The sequence below is a fragment of the Ostrinia nubilalis genome, chromosome W, assembly GCF_963855985.1.
Source record: "Ostrinia nubilalis chromosome W, ilOstNubi1.1, whole genome shotgun sequence".
NCBI classification, from domain to species: domain Eukaryota; kingdom Metazoa; phylum Arthropoda; class Insecta; order Lepidoptera; family Crambidae; genus Ostrinia; species Ostrinia nubilalis.
This window is the reverse complement of record NC_087118.1, coordinates 11489529-11509809: the sequence shown is the minus strand read 5'-3', so window position 1 is coordinate 11509809 and position 20281 is coordinate 11489529.

Below are 20281 nucleotides of genomic sequence, written 5' to 3'. Positions count from 1 at the left end.
ATGTCGATGTTAGTCTCGAACTAAACAAGCTGGAAGGAGATCAGGACCGGCTGATTTAGCAGGGTCCAATTTTAAAAGTAGCCTCTTGACTAATCGTGGGTTAATTTCTATAGAAAAAATGTCGGCCGTGCCGTTTGCATGAGACAAGCCAGGTGCTGAGCTAGTTTGGTTCGTATTTGAGTTTAGAAAAGTTGACTGAAAAAACGATGAGAATGCATTGCATATACCCACGCCAGAAGTAGCCATAGTTGCATTATATGTCATAATACTAGGGATAACACTAGAACCGCGTCGCGACTTAATAAATGTCCAGAAGTGCTTAGGGTTGCTTTCAATGGAATCTTCGACCGAAGTGATGTACTTCTGGTAACAGACTAGTTCTAGGTCTCTCACTCTTTTGCGCAGAACATTATAAGAATGTAGGTCAGAACGATTTCTATAAGTTTTGTATTTTTTCAGGAACTTACGTTTTTCTTTTATTACTTTTATTAGAGAAGGCGAATACCACTTAGGGTGTCGATTGTGGACAGCGTTTACGGATGGTATGTATTTATTCTTTAGTTCATCTAATGTTCCATAGAAAAACGCAACGCTCTCCTCGAGTGACCTAGCAAGAAACTCACCTTCCCAGTCAATCTTTGAAATATGGTCATTCATTGCGGTGTAGTTACCTTTACCATACCTATACAACAAAGATGCAGCCGGTTTAAGTTTGTTAAATTGCAATAGAGACATGGAGAAAGTAATCGCATTGTGATGGGGATCGATAGGTACCAGTGGATCATCACACTCAATTACCGATACGTACTCATTCGACAACACCAAGTCGAGTAACCTGCCGAATTTATTAATCACTCCATTATATTGACAAAAACTATGAGTACTTAATTCATCCACAAGCAGTAACTCGTCCGGTGTTTTACAGTTAGATGGCGAAAAAGTACCATCATCATTATTCAGCCAACCAATACCACTCAGATTAAAATCGCCAGCAACTAAGAACTTGTCCAAGGAGTTGTTCATTACAGTATTATTTAGATTATCTAAGTAGTTTGATAGCTGTTGAGAAAACGAGTGACCTAAGTTTTGGCTGCATAAGTAAAGTACACACAAGTGCAACTTTAACGATTTATTATTTGGCTGATCAAAAAGTAAAGTGACCCATAAATCTTCAGCTGAGGAGTGGAATTGAGGCTGAGGTGAAACGCAAAGATCTCTGTGTGTGGCTATCAGCACACCACCACCGCGACCCTGTCCCGTCCGGACGTAGTCACGATCGCGCCTCCATACAATATACCGGTTGTCAAACAGTTCGGAGTCCGATATTCCGTCTAACAACCATGTTTCTGTCAGTAAGATAACGTCATAATTAGCCAAAGATAAGTTACGGAAAAATGTTGTAGTTTTGGATCGAAGCCCGCGTACGTTTTGGTAGTAAAATACTATATTTCCATTCCCATTTGCTATATTACTTGCATTCATTTATTAATAATTACAAATTCAGTTAAAAACAATATAATATCAAAGTAAAAGCATAGATTTACGACAGGTAAATACGCCGGGTGAATAATAGCGAGCGGACGATAATTTATTCCGTAGGCAGTTGGTAAGCGAAACCGGTAGCAATAGTTAAAAAACAAAGATAGATTAAAGTCGCAAAGCTCAGTTATTCGGTAACTACGGCAAAGCAGGCGGCGGAACGCGCGAGGTGCCAGTGCGAGCGGGACAGATAGCGGTTCATCGCTGGGATATTTACGCAAAAATGACCAGAAGCGCATAGCACAATAGACAGGCGATAACTCGGCGTAGGCGAGCGGATGAGTAATATGCGAGGCAGAGGTTATAAACATTTTAGCATTACTGAGACGGGAGAGTATAATGTTTGTTATAGTGCATGGGCTTAAACAAAAATTATCTGAATAACACAATAACATATTAAAAATATAAGTATTGGCAGTGTAAAAATAGTAAATTAAAATTAAGCAAAATAAGATACAGTCTATACAAGCCTGTTTAAATCGCTTTCCGTATGTATAACTACCACATGCGATGTGTCATTTTTTCGGACATGTATTTTTCCATATTTAATCCATATGTAGCGATAGTCTTTAGCTTTCAAAGCTGACTTTGTCTTCGTTAAGAGCTTTTTATATTCCGAGGTCAGGTGATCGTTCACGAAGATCCGGTCAGAACTTCCACTGAAGCCTATCTCATTGGCAGTTATGGTTTTCATAGCTCGAGCTGCAGCGACAAACTCTTCCTTGACGTATCGGTTGATGAAGCAGATAATAATAGATTTATCCTTTGAGTTATGGATAGGTATTCTCGACACGTAGTTAATTTGCGTCTTGGGAAATTCGTATCCTACTCTCTTAGCTATCGCTCCCACAACCGAGAATAAGTTTTCACCCTTCTTCATGGGCACTCCTTTTATCTCAACATTATTGAGACGGGCCCATTGCTCCTTAGAGGAAGACTCGTTTTTTACTTGGCATAAAGCCTCCTGGGTTGCAGAAATAGTCTCCTGGATACGCGCTACTGCAGGCAAACTCGATTCCACCGTGGCCAGCCGCGCAGCATGTTCGTCTATTTTCGCACTGCTAAACTCAGAGGCGGCCTTGAGGTCAGCAATCTCGGATTTAATTGCCCTCACGTCCTCCAAGAGAGTAGATAAGCTGGTTAGCTGAAGTTTAATTCCGCGTATTTCGTTGAGGATGACCTCCAGAGATGCCGATTCAGTTGATGCGGGAATCGATGAGTGAGGCGAAGAACTTTTGCACGCAGGGCATCTCCACGCAGCCCTACGATCAGAGCGTAGCTTACGGTAGGCTGTTTCTGATATGTTGGCACAAGCGAAGTCCAAATGTCTCTTGCATGACCCACATTGAGCTCCATCGTTGAAAGCTGAGTTGCACATCGCGCACTTCATATTGTAGGAGACAGTATATTATAAGCAGATTATTATAAAGAAGTTCGGCCAAAAGGTTGGCAACAACTGGTTTTGGTGGTAACCGGTGTGCGTACGTGTTGTACTGGTAAGCTCTCGGGCTTGACTCAATTAACTTATACCGACACTTCCATTCTTCACTGAATGTTTACATTTGGCTAAGAGACAGTGTTACGAATTGTGGAAGGAACATTTTGATAAGAGATCGAGAGATGCTGGTATTTGGTATAGAACAATACAACCAGAACCATTAAGTATTCCTTGGATTGACAACTGCTTAAGTAGAGAAGAATTAGTAATAGCATTTAGAATTCGTTCCGGACACATTCCGCTAAATAAATTCGCTTATATGATGAGAAAGTCCGAGACGCCTAATTGTAGTGAGTGTAATGTAATTGAAGATGTTTATCATATCTTGATGGAATGTGTCCGCAACGAGCAATTTAGAATTAATTTACAGTTCTCTTGTGAAATTTTGTGGAATGTCGGGGGATGTAATAGTGTTATGGCTTTTCCTCTATCAAAGGAAGCCAGAGCACTATACAAATTAGTCAGAGTGGGTTTGAAACGGAGGTAACTCTGCTCAAACTCATTCATGTAACTAAAATGTGGCTGTATGGAGCGACATGGTCGCCTAATGTTGATCAAGCTCCTTAAATAAAGATTGAAAAAAAAAAAAAATTCTTTATTGACCTTTACAAAAATTGCTATTTCCAATATATACAGGGTGGAATTTTCTAATGCCACCTGGAGGGAAACTACTCTTAATATTGTAGATAGAAAATTTTTCTCAAAGTAAACATTCCTTTATTTTTGAAAAGAAATAGAACTGCATTCAAAGATTTCAAAAAATTTGCTTGCCACACCCGGGAATCGAACCAACTAAAATCTGTTACAAATTACACCCTGTATTTTTATTGCATCGATCGTTAGGGTCAAGTATAAGGATAAAATCTCTCTAACAAACTTGATAAATCAAATGAAAGGAAATCCATAAAATCTTAAATTATTTTAATTATGTACAGAAAATTGTATGGTATGGAAGTGAATTTTCGAAATTTTTTCGAAAATCTATGAATGCAGTTTTCTTTCTTTTCAAAAATAAAGGAATGTTTCCTTTCAGTAAAATTTTCTATCTGCAGTATTAAGTGTACTTTCCCTTCAGGTGGCATTACAAAATTCCACCCTGTATATGTTATTCAAAGTTAAAAAACCCTTATCCTTAAAAATATTTCCTACTGTTTCGTCTGCGTACATGTTGTATATAATTCGTAAGCACTTTTTTTGAAGAATAAAAGAAGACTGGACGTTGACAGAGTTGCCCCAAAAAATTATTCCATATGTTTTAACAATGGGTAAACTTGTCCGTAATATGCAGCCCTAGTCACTTCTATAGAAGTTGTTTCCGCAAGTATAGAAAGAGCATAGCAAGAGGCGGATATTCTTTTATTTATATTAGAAACTAGCGGCCGCCCGCGACTTCGTACGCGTGGATCTCGTTTTACCTACCCCCTTCATTTATCTTACGCGGTTTAGATTTTTTCATACAAATGTTTTTTCCCGCTAACTCCCGTTCCCGTGGGAATTTTGCAATATCCTGTTGTAACTAAGCTTTAAGTTTAGTAAGGTACCTGCATTAGAGATGAAACGGATAGTTGTTTGGCCGGATACCGGATACCGGTTATCCGGCCAGCTGCTAGGCCGGATAGCCGGATATCCGGCGGCCGGATAGTTAGCCCATTGTCTCTTTGCATGTCGTGACGAGTTTAGCGCCGCACAGGTGCTTCGTACGCGATCAGTGGGTCTATTAGTAAGGGTTCGGACAAACCAACGCGATCACACCGCGATCAGCCGGCGTGCAGCGATGGCGACCAGACCTAAATGCATTGATCGCCATCGCTGCACGCCGATTGATCGCGTTGGTTTGGCCGAACCTTAAACTAGACTAGTCACACTTTTCGAAAATCGAATCAGTCCGAATAGAATGTCAGATTTTGCCACTTGTCTAGGGGGCAGATCAATTCGGGTGATTTCGGTTGCCATCGTGAGTGTGTGATTGAATAGCGAAAATTAAATTAGTCCATCAGACCATCAGTGAAAAAAAATCGCCTATTTTATTTCGCAATATTTCGATTTAATAACAGATATTTACTATTTATGTGTTCGTCATTAGAGTGAATAGCCCAAAAAAGAAATTAGTTTTTTTAAAGGTCTTAATATGACTTTTTGTAACTTTTTGGACTTAAAATAAAAGCCGTCATTATTATAAGCCATTTTATTGACGTTTACCTTAAAGATTAATGTATTTTATTTTATTAATAGGAAATTGTCGTAGTTTTTTAATATCCGGTATCCGGCCGGATAGTGAGTTACTATCCGGTATCCGGCCGGATAGTAAATTTAGGCCGGATATCCGGCCTACCGGATAGTTACCGGATATCCGTTTCATCTCTAACCTGCATGCCAAATTTCAAGCGTCTAACTTAAGCGGTTTAGATTTTTCATACAAAAGGATTTTCCCGCTAATTCCCGTTCCCGTGGTAATTCCTAAGTATACTATAACCTGCCCAGGAGTATGAAGAATAATTGTACCAATTTCCGTTAAAATCCGTCGAGTAGTTTTTGTTCCTATAAGGAACATACAGACAGACGGACAGACAGACAGACAGACAGACAGACAGACAGACAGACAGACAAAAATTTTACTGATTGCATTTTTGGCATCAGTATCGATCACTAATCACCCCCTGATAGTTATTTTGAAAATATATTTAATGTACAGAATTGACCTCTCTACAGATTTATTATAAGTATAGATATGCGCCTTCCATTTTAAATGAGCATCGAGTGTTACTCCTAGGAAGTTTATTTCGTCTACTGAATTTATTTTTGTTTCGTGTTCAGCAATGTTTAAGCTATAAGGAACTGTTTTATAATTTCTGAATTGTATGAACTTTGTTTTAGTGAGATTAACATTTAGATTCAATGAGTTAAGCCAATCGACACACCTCTCTAAAACATCATTTATACAACTTTCAAAGAGATGACCATTCTTTTGAGTATCTGGGATAAATATTGTTGCATCGTCAGCAAATAAAACACATAAGTGGTTTATGATGTTAGGAAGTTCATTTACACAGATTAAGAACAAAATGGGTCCCAGAATACTTCCCTGTGGCAAGCCAACTGTCATCTTGACAGATGTAGACTTCACTTCATAGAAGTTCTTATTTACACTGTCAAATGAATTCCATACGTGGAATCGGTGCTAAGATATGGCATACTTTTGTGGGGAAACGGTACGGATAGCAGGAAAGTTTTTATTGCCCAAAAAGCTTGCATACGTGCAATATGCCATATAGCCCCAGACGTTTCTTGCAAACCGTATTTCAGACTTTTGAATATACTTCCTCTACCATGCCTCTATATCTTCGAGGTAGGAAAGTTCGTAAACTTACACCAAGAAATGTTCTTAAAGGCAAAAGATCAAACAAACCGGCAACTTCGAAACCCAGATAGACTAGTACTAGACACGATACCAAAAACAACGCGTTATAAAAAAAATTGTTATGCCATGTGTATCACGATCTATAACCAGATACCTAAACACATTAAACTGCTCCCAAAATCCCGGTTTGGAAAAGTTCTACGAGAGTGGCTTATAAAAAATACGTTTTATTCAGTGGATGAACTCTTAAAGTACAAAGGATAACTTGAATGTTGTATGGATAATATAGTTGATGCATGGATTTATTGACTAATCATAATTGACATTAAATTTAATTTTCTCACTCTGTAACCATTCTGTATATTTGCATGTCATAGTCTATGACTAAATAGGTCTTAAGTAACATTATATCTAATCAAATAAGAACTACTCTTTTTTTTTTTTTTTTTTTTTTTTTTTTTCGTCAGGAAAATACATTGATTTGTATACCCACCAGCCGCGGGGGCGGTTAGTGGGTTATGTGGGGTTCTCCCTGCCAGAAGGGCAGGGCCTACCCACTAAAAACCTGACGTTGCCCTCGGTAGCCATATGAGTCGGGAACGCGGGCCATCACTATCGGCATTTTGCCTCAAGCATTCGTCCGCGTTCCCTGCTCGGCATTTCACTCGCTTAAACCAAGCCCAGCCCAACCAAGGCGTTATTACGCCTTCAACCTCCTGCGAGCGGCACGCAGGACACGTGCTGCGCCGTCGCGGCCTCTAAATAAGAACTACTCTGTAACCACCTATTTAAGGCAAATAAATGATTATTATTATTATTATTATTATGTTTGTACGCTTTGGAGCTCACGGGTCAAAAGTGGCCCGGTCCTTTATAAGGCTTGCGTGGGGATACAGATCCAACACGTAGAGGCCGTTTTAAGCGCAAAATAATCGACAAAAGTGAAAGTGGTGCACATGCTGGATCTAGTCTCTGACTATATCATGGGATGTAGCCAGAGACCATCCCCAGCCTGTGCACAGGAGCTATTGCAGTTATTGGAGAATGGACTAGGGTTATGGATGAAGGATGGATGGACTGGTTACTGGGCTATGGATGGAGACTACGGGACACCTGCCTGGTTCATAGTCTCGGACTGAAAAAATGGCAGGCGGTGACTAGCCAGCGACTAAATGGCATGCAAAGCCCTCCCTGGCGTCATGGGTCGTATAGACCGGACTGAGGGGCAACATTGGCGTCTGCCAGCTCAGGGGTGTAGAGAGGTGTGCTGCGCTTTCTCCGAAGTTACTCGCGGCGTTATGCCCTTTAACACTTCCACCCCTGGAGCATATAGCTCTAGCGACTCCACTCTGGCCGGCCGGTTAAGGCAAGCCAGAGGTGAAAGTCCTGCAGACCCTCTCGGATTCCACTTCGGCAAGCCGAAGACGAGGGTCTTGACCGACTCTCGGGAGGTCAAGGAACAGTCCACACATGGGATCTTGTTATCCAATGAATTCCATATTTGATTTAAAACCTTAAAAATAGCCATTATAGTAGATTAATTTTTAAAAATCCAAATTTATTTTTACTGACCAAGCTAAATTTGTTTAAATATTGTATCAATCTATTGTAAATAACTTTTTCGAAAATTTTTGAGAAAGAAGACAGTAACGCTATGGGCCTATAGTTTTCGACATTTTCTTTACTCCCCTTTTTATTCAATGGTTTTATTTTGGCTTTCTTTAATTCGTCAGGAAAAACAGCAGTTTCTATCATCAAATTCAATAAATACACAAGAGGTTCACTTATAAATGTCAAAGAATATTTTATGACTTCAATGGGTATGTTGTCGAAACCACAACTTTTTTTATTCTTGAAGTTAATTACAATTTTTTTAAGTTCGTTTGCATCAACAGGTGCAAGATAGATGCTGTAAGGGTGGGGATTTGTGGGGCGGTAATTACTCTTTGACTTAGGGGAGGTATCATCAGCCGCAATGAAGTGCTTGCTAAACAATTCAACAATAACATTCACATCGGTGATTTCTTCACCCTTAACATTTATTTTATTAATTGATTTTTTCAATGTATTATGTGGAGTGGTTTGCCTTTTAATTAGATTCCACGTGGCTTTGTTTTTATTTGAACTTTTTGTCATAAAAGAGATATTGAATTTCTGTTTAGCTTTAAGTATTACCGATTTCAGTACTTTACAATACTTTTTATAATATGGTATTAAAGTCTTATCTTTTTTATGTAGTATTTTATTGTATAAATTTATTTTTACCTTGCTTGCTCGATATATACCCTTTGTTTGCCAATTTGCTCGAACTTTCTGAGAAACTGATTTTTTCCAATGGTATACATAAATCGTACAACAATTTAAACAAAGTAACAAATGTGTTGTAAGCTGTATTGATATCATTATGTAAATAGACTTCCGCGAAGCTAAACTGTGACAAGTACTCTAGGAAAATATCTTTATATTTATTAAAATCTCTTTTGTAGACATACCAATATTTTTCAGTTTGCTTAATATTACCAGGTACTTCTATCATTTGGCCAGAGTGATCTGATAAACCAAGATGCATGACTTTTTAGAACTATATTTTTTATATTTGTTATTATGTTATCTATGCATGTTTCCGATTTCAAAGTGATTCTAGTCGGTTCATGTATAGTAAATTTCAAGTTATACTTTGATGTAGTGTTTTGAAATAATAGACATTTTTTACTGTTTTCTAGAATATTTACATTAAAGTCTTCAGCAATTATTACTTTCTTTTTTGCGTGCTGAGGACGAATTGTAACTTTATGTAACAATCTATCAAGTGACTTAATAAAAACATCAAAGTTAGAGTCCGGAGTTTTATACAAACAAATTATAATGTAATTTAAATCTGGCAACAAAATACCGCAAGACTCAAAAAATTAATATCCATACTGAGTGAATTTACACATTCCAACATTTTAAAATTTATATTGCTTTTAACATAAATACAAACCCCTCCTCTTGATTTATGTCTACAATAAGATGAAGCTATTTTATAACCCGGTATCTGCAAAACTTTTACATCATGATGTCTAAGGAACGTTTCGCTAAAGCACAAAACATGAATATCCTTCTTACTCAAAAATATCTCAATCTGACTCAATTTTGATCTAATACCCTGTATATTATGATGAAGCATATTTAAACTAGTATTTTTAGTAATTTTCTCAATATTATGATTATTCACTATTGGCTCGAAAGGAAGAGTATTTTTGTTTTACAGGGCTTAAGGTACACGAGTCTTTTTTATGAGGTTTTTGTTTACTCAGTATACTAATTGACAATATATCATCATTATCATACTTTTCAATATTTAACAATAAATTATCAATTTCACTTAATATAGTCTGAGCACCATATTTGTTAATTTTACCAGAAAAATGAGAAAACATACTGTAAGAATATTCCAATTTTTTGTTTGAATCCAAAATAAAACAATACTCGCTAAGCCTGTTATCCTCATACAAAAGTTCATTAAACAATTCAATTCTTTTGTTAAAAATATTTGCTTTATAACAATATTTAAAGGTAGGCAAACATAAGATTCTCTGATTTAACAAATTAATCATTTGCCTATAATCCTTTGAAACGTTAAAGTCTGTGTCACCAATTAAAATTATACAATAGTCCTTTAAGGTAAAGTTTTCGAGTTTTTTGTCCAATCCGCTTGACAGTTGTTCTATACCTCCTCCAGGCATACGGTAATGGCAGCAATCATATTGAGCTGGAAAATGGTTTCTCACTAATGACGACATTTTATTCCTGTTGATACTACTAATTAAGCATATTCTTTGTTTGTCCTGTCTTAGTCCACTAGATTGATCATCGACGAGTTTTGACACATTGTTACGGCTACGTTTGTTTGGCTCCATGGAACTCTCATAAGTAATTTTTGAGGTTTTGCACCAATCAAATTATTTTGTAAATAGTTTATCGTGAAATATTTTTGACAAATGAAACATTTGGCAAAACATACTTTGCCAAACAATAATTTGCTAAACAATGATATGCCAAAAACGACATTTGCGAATTAAAAGTTTGCAATAAGTGGTTTTGCCAAATGAGAATTTGCCAAATGAAAATTTGCGAAACGTTGTTTGCGATGTGATAATTTGGGAAACGTTTTTTGGCCAAACATTAGTAATCCCCTAAAACCTCTTTAAAACACTTCGATATTCCTAATATTTAAGTTGGTTTTCAATTTGTCAACGTTAAACGAACTATTGAAATACAAATAAATACCTTACTTACCTCCCGGAATCAATTGGTAGTTTAAAAAACGAAAATTTTGTTTTTAATGTTGAGTGTAAGCAACCATCTACTTAACAAATGTTATAATACCCCTTTTTTGTTGTTCACTCATTTTCGCACAAAAAAATAATTTCACAAACGCGTGAGCAGCGTCACTCAAGCGAACGCAGTCGCGCCTCGCATTCGTCCGAGACAGTCTTGATAACGCGTACGTGAGCGGTGTCTATGTGTGCGTAGCTCGAGCGCGCTTAGTATGGAGTTTGACTTACTTGACTTATTACTATGTCCCCTAGATGGGGCAGAGGGCGTCCACAACAGTCCTCCATCGCGTTCGGTCTTGAGCTATGTGTTTGATCTCGCTCCAAGTCTTGCCGATCCTCTTCGCCTCGTCTGCCACAGTGCGCCGCTAAGTTTGCTTGGGGCGACCACGTTTGCGTTTTCCTTGGGGGTTCCAATCCAGAGCCTGCTCGGGGATGTGATCGGGATCCCTTCGGAGAGTGTGGCCAATCCAGTTCCACTTGCGGCGCTTGATCTGCTGGTCGATGGGAATTTCGTGGCAGCGTTCCAATAGCTCGACGTTGGAGATTTTCTCAGGCCAGTAAATGCCGAGAATTCGGCGAAGGCAGCGGTTGACGAAGACCTGCAGCTGGTGCGAGATGACCTTGGTGACCTTCCACGTTTCACACCCATAGAGCAGCACGGATTTAACGTTGGACCCGAAAATTTTGATCTTGACCCTTCGGGTCAGTTTCCGTGACTGCCATACGGGGCGAAGTTGTGCGAAGGTGGCTCTAGCCTTGGCAATGCGCGAAGTGATGTCCTCTTCGGTACCTCCAGTCTCTGACACGACGCTCCCGAGGTAGGTAAAATTGTGGACACGTTCCACATCCTCTGCACCAATCCGTAATGGTGTGCAATTCCTCACTCCAGATCGCATCTCTTGGGTCTTCCGGCAGTTAATTTTGAGCCCCGCCTCTCGATGTAGGTCATCAATTTTGGATTGCATATCGTGATGCGGGTGGCTCAGCAAACAGAGGTCATCGGCATAATCTAAGTCTTCTAAGACTCCGATTATACCCCACTCTATTCCACGCCGTTGGTTTTGATATGCACGACACATGACTCCATCCAAGACTACCTGAAAGAGAAGCGGCGAAAGCAGGCAGCCTTGCCGGACGCCCGCATGCACCTCAATGTCTTCGGAGATGAGGCCGTCGTGAGTCAAAATCAAAAAATCAAAATCAAAAATATTTATTCAGTTTAGACCACAAGTGGCACTTATGAACGTCAATAGAAAATAATAAAAAAAGAAAAGGTAGCCCTTATGGGGCACTTTACATGTCTCCTTATCTTTTGGGCCCTACCAGCGCTTCGAGACAAACATATGGCAAGTGCTGAGAAGAAACGCCGGAACAAACTCAGTCACCACTTATTGCCAGGAATTATCTAACGGTAAGAATAGTCAAATTTAAGTACATCAAATATGTGCAGACTGAACTGACCACGCATCCTTGTCATCAATATAGTCTCGAACCTTGTAGTACCCTTTGGACATAAGGGTATTTTTTATATGTATCTTAAATTTGTTTATTGGCAATTCGACAAGGTTGTGTGGTATTTTGTTGAATATGGTAATACATTTCCCCAAGAATGAATTACCTATCTTATGCAACCTAAATGATGGAACAGCAAGTTTATTTTTATGTCTCGTGTTAAATGAGTGGACGTCACTTTTCTTAGTAAATGAATGTATATGTTTACGGACATACATAATGTTATCAAATATGTATTGCGAAGCCACAGTCAATATATTGATTTCTTTAAAAACTTCTCTAAGCGAGTCACGTGGTTTAAGACCGTATATTGCCCGGACAGCTCTTTTCTGTAAAATGAAAATTGATTCTATGTCTGCTGCTGAGCCCCACAGTAAAAGACCATAAGACATAATACTATGAAAATAACTAAAATATACAAGCCTTGCTGTTTCAACATCAGTCAAGTTTCTGATCTTTCTCACCGCAAAGGCAGCTGAACTAAGTCTTCCCGCCAAGGCAGCAATACAGCCCCATTGTAATTTACAGTCTAGGGTAATACCTAGAAAGACAGTAGAGTTTATCAGTTCAATGCGTTCATTATTTACTGTAATATTAGTATTAACTTGTTTGACATTAGGCATAGTGAATTTTAAACATTTAGTTTTTTTTGCGTTTAATAGCAAATTATTAGTTGTAAACCAGTCTAATACTTTGGAAAGAGCATTATTCACGTCGTCAAATATTTCCTGACGCCTGTCAGTTTTAAAAATTAAAGAAGTGTCATCAGCAAATAATACTATCTCACAAAGGTCCTTTGAATAAAAAGGTAGATCATTTATATAAATCAGAAAGAGCAATGGTCCCAGTATTGAGCCTTGGGGCACTCCCATTTTTAGGGGGGCGCCCGAAGAGTTAGTTCCGTGAATATTTACTTTTTGTAATCTGTCTGAGAGGTAAGAGTGTAATAGGCTTAAGGCCTTGCCTGATACGCCATAATGTTCTAGCTTAAATAACAGAGTTTGATGATCAACACAGTCAAACGCCTTCGATAAGTCACAAAATACACCAATAGCATCTTTTTTCTCCTGCCAAGCATCGAAAATGTGTTTGATAAGAGCAACCCCTGCATCGGTCGTACTTTTCCATTTTGTGAACCCATATTGTTTTTCATGAAACAGTTTATTTAAGTTAAAATGAGACAGTAGTTGATTGAAAATAATTTTTTCAAATATTTTACTGAGCGCAGGTAGTATCGATATAGGTCTAAAGTTGGATGGGTCACTTTTGTCTCCTGCTTTAAATAATGGTATGATTTTACTATGTTTCATCAGGGTAGGGAACTGACCTTCGTTAATACATTCATTAAAGATATGAGCTAATTGGGGAGCTATAAGAGGAATGATGGGTTTTATTATGTCTGTTGATATGCCCCATATATCCTCTGTCTTTTTTATATTTAGTTCTTTGAAAGTTTTTATAATAACTATGGGGTCTATTTGTCTAAATTTTAATGGGCTATTGCAAACATCAACACAACCCTCGAGAAGAGACATTGCCTGATATGAACATGAATTAAGATTGCTTGTTGTTATGATTGGTACATTTGAGAAGTAACCTTCGAATGCGTTTGCTACCTTATCATTGCATTTAATATACTTATTATCAATTTTTAATGCGAATGTGTCATCCCGAGATATAATTCTACAAGTTTCTTTATTAATACAATTCCAAGTAGCTTTAATTTTGTTGCCAGAGTTTTTAATTTTGTCACGTATGTAAATAGATTTTGCCATAGTACAAACTTGTTTAAAAACTTTTGAGTATTTTTTTACATATTCTATAAAATCCGGGTCGCTACTATAGGCTTTTCTACCATATAATTCAAACATTTTTTTCCTACTAATATAAATACCTACTGTAGCCCAGTCACTGAATTTAGTTTTATTGTTTTTAATAATAATTGTTTTCTTAGGAAAAGTTTTATTGAACTCATTTTTAATTAATTCAAATAATTGCTCATATAAAATATTTATACTACAGTTAAAATAATGCAAAAGTGGGACCTTATTAGATATTTGAGATTTAAATTTGTCTTTCTGGGATGCAGTGACTGGTCTATATTCTATTTCCTTGCTCGATGGCACAAAATGGTGTTGAAATGACGCTATTTGACCGCAATGATCAGAATTAACAAAATTTATTATTGATTTCTCTAGCACTAAGCAGTTACAGAATATATTGTCTAAGCAAGTAGCTGATGTTGGAGTCACCCTAGTTGGTTCAGAGAAAAGATTTAACAAGTTAAAAGATTTGAATAAATTTAAAAACCGTATTGAAAGAGAGGAATCTTCTATTATATTGATATTAAAGTCTCCACATACAACTACTTTCTTTGAACTATTACACACTCTTCTAAGTACCTCTTCCATTGTGGTTTCAAATAATTCATAGTTACTAGATGGGGGTCTATATACACATACAATAACATAGTCGTCCAGTTCTGCACATGACAGCTCAATAGTTCGCTCAACAGAGAGAGATACAATATCTTTACGCTCTTTACATTTTAATTTATCATTGATTAATATTAGTGACCCTCCACGAATAGCTAACTCTCTAGTGAATGAACTAATAAGCTTATAACTATTAATGCTCAGCATTAGTTCATATTGCCTGAGCCAATGTTCCGTTAAACATAAGACATGAATATTCAATTCTTGGATAAATAACTCAATTTCCAAGTCTTTGCCGGAGAAGCCTTGTACATTTTGATGCACTAAATTAAAACCGTTAAATTTCTTTGTACCCGAATTTTGTATGCCAGAGTTATCCTCTATTGTCTTACGATGTAATTTAAATTATGATTTGGAACAGATTCCAAGGGTCGAACATCCATGTTCTGCTCAATAAAAGCAGTTTGGCTAGCCAAATTAATGGCTAAATATTTAATAAAATATGATAGCGAATTCGCTATTCGTCTTTTACAATATTTATTTAGATAATTATATTTATCTATTGTCAATAAACATTTATTTTTTAAATAATTGTTAATGTCAATTACATGGAATTTGCATTGATTATATGTCAGTGTATTCAATGTCAAATTCAATTTATATCTTAAATTATTTTCCTCCTGTGGCAAGCTTCTACTGTAGGGGAATGTGAACAAAATTATTTTATCTACATTAAGTAAACATAAGCTATCAAAAATATTTAGTAGGTCTTTTTTGCCTACATTGCCCCTATTTCCTATTAAAATTACTAATGTGGTATTTATTGAGAACAAATAATTTGTTATTTTTCTCATAATTTGTAAATAGGAAGCACCCGGTAAACAGTGGTTGATTACACTTTGTCCCAAGTAACTATTAATAAGTTGGCCCATATTTTTGCCTAACTCATCACTGAACATTACTATGTTGGTTTTTTCAATATTTTTAGTTGGGGAGCCGCTGGTAAATGTGTGTGATATCCTAGGACAGTAGTCTTTGTTTAGGGTGTTTAGAGTAGGTGGTGACTCACAACCAGACTGAAAACTATCTGTACAAGATTCATCCAATAGGATAGAATTTTGACAGTTGCAATTAGATATAAATTTTTTCAAAGCCTGGAAATGTTAATCACACTCTTTTTTTGTACATTGATACCGTTCAGACATTGTGTTCAAAGATTTCTTAAGATTACATAATTTATATTCTAAGTTTTCGACATCATGTTCATATTTCAGTACACTATTCTCTAACATTGTGGAACATATGTCAAGCTCATTCTTTAGACGCTGTCTCTCATTTATATAGTTTACTTTGTTGTATAAGCATTTTTGTTTTTTAATCAACTTATTTGTTTTTTTAATATAATTACTAATTTTTACATACTTTTTAAATTTATTTTTACTGCATCTGACAATCTTACCACATACAGGAGTATTGTTTAAAGTATTATCACAAGTTAGGTCTATGGTAATTAATTGTTTGTCAGATGCAGTTTGGGTCAGGCTGGGCGCACTACCGACTAACTCGTCAAACATGATTTGGGTTTTGGTGGCTGTGCAGGCTTCTCTTTCAGCTTCCATTAATTCGATATGGCTGTGAGCATCATAAAGGTCTTGTTTCATGATGGTCATACGTCTGAGGTTGTGTACGTACTCTTCATTGCACTCACCAAACCCGTCAATGATTAATTGTAGCCTATTCCGTTCCTCTACAATTGTCTCATAGTTGGTGTGCAGCTCAGCCATCTCTTTCTTTAAATGCTTGTTTTTATCCCACACATCCATCAGCTCCCTCTCATTGTCCTCTCTTTCCCTATTTAATTGCTCAATCAAGTCTTTGGCTGCCTTCAAATCTCTCAAAGCCAGTTGGAGTTGGGACTCCTCCCGGCGAGCAAAGGCTTTACGTGTAAGCATTGTTGCTTTTTGGTAAATAATAAAGTATTAGAAAGTAAATGCCAAAGGATCAATTGATCAATAATTGGAGGTTAATAAAATTGTAGGTAAATATAACCTCTTACGCGGGTGACAGTATAAGGTCACAATAATAGTATTTCGCTTCTAAAATATGCACTACTGTTGTAAATATAAAAGAAATAGGTACCTGTTTCCAAAGATAGAACAATGTTAACAAAATCCAACGTAATATTTTCGAAATTGCACTGTCAAATCGGTCCTAAGTATTTGCACAATTTGCACCATAAACACAATGCAATACACAGATTTAAACGATATTTCACATATAATCACATAAAACAGTAACAGTGATGAGTTTAGAGACCTTTTACAATATTAAATATAATAAAAATCAGTAAATAAATTGGGACAAGTTCAAATCAGCTGTTAGCGGTAGTGTTGCCACAGGAAAAAAATCGACTTCACAAGAATATTTCTTGTAGATGACCTTCAGTAGATCGATAATTTTCGGCGGGACACCAATGTCAGCGAGTCGCGACCAATGCTTGCCCACTTTAGCGTATCAAAGGCTTTTTCGAAGTCTACAAAGGTAAGATAAGTAAGTATGGAGTTTACCTTCTGTTATATTTTGTGGTGAAACGAAGTAACGCCATATTTACAAATCTGGTACATTTTGCATTCCAAAGCTATGCCATATTCAGGAATAATGTTTTTTTTAATTAATACAAAAAGGCATGGACAACTAAACTAAATGAATGTTTATTTTTAACCGACTGCAAAAAAGAAGAATGTACACAACAGTTCGATCGACAGCCAGAGCGAGTGGACTGTATGACGTAATCTTATCCGGGGCCACTGGCCGGCACGGCTAGCCACCAGGCTAGCTAGGGCTCTAACTACCGTGGTGCGGTGATGCTCCGACAGGGAATCGGGCTTCTGAATAGAACAAGAGTTTTTCTTTAATGAAACAATGCTTCCAGTATTAGAGATTCTTCCTTTATTCTTCCTTTATTCTTCTCTCCTTTGCACCTTACACTTGGAAGGCTGCCGAAGAACTGACATGCCCTCCAGAAAACCCCGTTATTTTTTTATTTTAGGTTAAGTTTAGATAAGCAAAATGCTAAACTGGGCTCGACTCACGGTAGTTTTTTGAGTAACCTTGCATTATTATTTACAGAATGAGCAGAGCAAAAATGATTTTAAGCATGGCAGTTGGCAATAAAAATGAAGAATCAGTTAGGATGCAAGATAAGCGCATTATCAACCCTCAACAAATTAAAAAATGTGATATTCCAGCAAGAACTGGAAGTCAGAACACAATAACGGATTCGGTTTATGACGCGGAAAGTCATTTAGCCAGTCCAGCTCAAGAAAAACAAACCATATTTCTTGTCAACACTCAGGTAACTCAAATACCAGCAATAGTTGGACAAAGAAGAGAATCGACTGATAGTAATTTTGATACGGACTCCTACCCTGACAGTCAGCCTGATCACAATATATCGTTGAGTGATAATGAAGAGAGTCTAGAGCTAAGAACGCAGACGAAACTCAGAGTAATTATTCCACCAAGTGACTCATCTGAAAGCGACTCTGATAGTGATACAAAACAGCTCTACGTCAAGTAGTTCATCTGATTTTTCCTCCGACGATAGTGTTAAGGATCCTTATTTTCTGCCTCAGAAACTCGTGAAGACTGATCGCCATAGGTACCATCTAATATAATAACGTAATAGAAAGGATGCGTACGAGTATGATCGATGAATTGAAGACCTTGCAGACGGAATTCGAGAATCGTATTATGGCTAAGATCAGTAAGCTATTTAATGAACATCTGTTAGCAATAAAATTAGAGATAAGTAAAATCAGCAGTTTGTCAACAAAATTTGACAGTGATCGCTCAGAGTATTAGGGTGAAAGCCGACGAACCAAAGAAAACCAGCGTGGCAACGTTACCAAAGTACCAGGACACTTCCAGTGATGGTTCATCGACTCTTCCTGTGCATCATCAGGTTGCCAAATCTGATCAAGGACCGACATCTAGTTCTCGAGCCAACCCTATGAAACAGCACAGCATCTCTCTCATTAATTAAACTGTCACCAACGCTGAGGAAGCAGGGGAATGGACGGAAGTGAGGAGTAAACGCCAGAGAAAGTCGGTTCCTCCAGTTTTGCGGGGTACAGCCGTTCCGGGAGCTTTGGCGCTCGAAGCATCGGAAAGGTGGAAATATCTGCACTTATTTTATGTGAAGCAGGGGACAGGCAATGACCAGGTACTTGATCATTTAAAATCTATTTGTAAGGAGACTATCTGCACGGTGGAATCGCTTAAACCACGAGGCAATTATGCATCGTTTAAAATCGGAACTCCGTCAAGACTGGTAAATACGGTTCTGGATCCCGCCAACTGGACGGCTGATATATGTATTAAGCCGTGGCGTCAGAACTTTCGGAGAAGTAGAGAAGCAGAGAAGTCTAAATCGATCTAGTCACACGGTAAATAGAAGCACAGAAATACATTACCAGAATGTCAGAGTGTGGTGGACTGCAGTGGACTGTATGCGTTTGTGTGTGTTCGAGAGCGCTGACCGGACGATGATGACTGCCGTTGAGAGCTTGCCCTTACTATGTCAGGCGTAGTAGGTGCTACTTGCAGGAATAAAACCACTATTTCACTTGCTGAGACTTCTCGCGTTTATTATTCGCTTCCTTTTCTCAGTTCTTGCTTCTTCAGATCACTTGTTGCTTGGAGCACTTGTTCTCTGAACTGAACATGCCAGCTGGAGCGGTTCATTCCGTCTTTATGGGGAGCGGCTATCTCCATCCCGCTTTCACACGCTATTGCTATCCCTGTCTTCGGGAAATCCACAGTTTTTGCTAATTTTCTCCAACTGGCAGGTAGTTTTACAATGGTTTCTTATTTTCTACAGATGCGTAATTAAATTATCTACATTATACAAAAAGTTTCATCTCAAAATTCCCAAAATTGGCGAAGTTATTGACAAAAAACCTAAAACGGCTCTCTTTACGGTATTGCCTTGCGCTACGGACCATCCGTGCAAGACAAGGACAAAACATATTGCTATCTCACGCTCTAGAATGTTCGAAGCGAGAGATCCGATATTTCCGTCTCGTTTCTTCTCTATTTTTTCCTGAACATTCCAGATTTTCCAGAAAAGTGTGAAAGAGAAGCTATTTTGTGGAAGTGAGAGATCAGACAATGCAAGAAAGAGGCCTACCGAGTGAGTAAGCGAGAGAGCCTGATGGTTTTCGCTACGGTATTGCCTTTTTGGCGAAAATTTCATGTTCATTTTCTTAATTACGAAACAGATTAATTAGTTAATTTGACATGATGTTGCTAACGTTAATCTTGACTATTCTTGACGTCGCTAACACAGAGGTTGGCGAACAAAATTAACAAGTTTCCTATCATTTGTTCAGGCCTCAGCTTCTAATTTATTCGCTATCACGGAAACCGGGTGTAATGCGTCAATTTACGATGCCGAATTTATCCCGCCTGGCCATCAGGTATTGCGCTGTGACCGAGCGGATGGTCGAAAGCACGGTGGTGTGTGCCTAATAGCAATCCCTCAGTATGAGTTGCGATCAGTGCCAATACCGGACAATGTCGACCTGGACACTCATTGTTTTGAGATGGTTTGCGC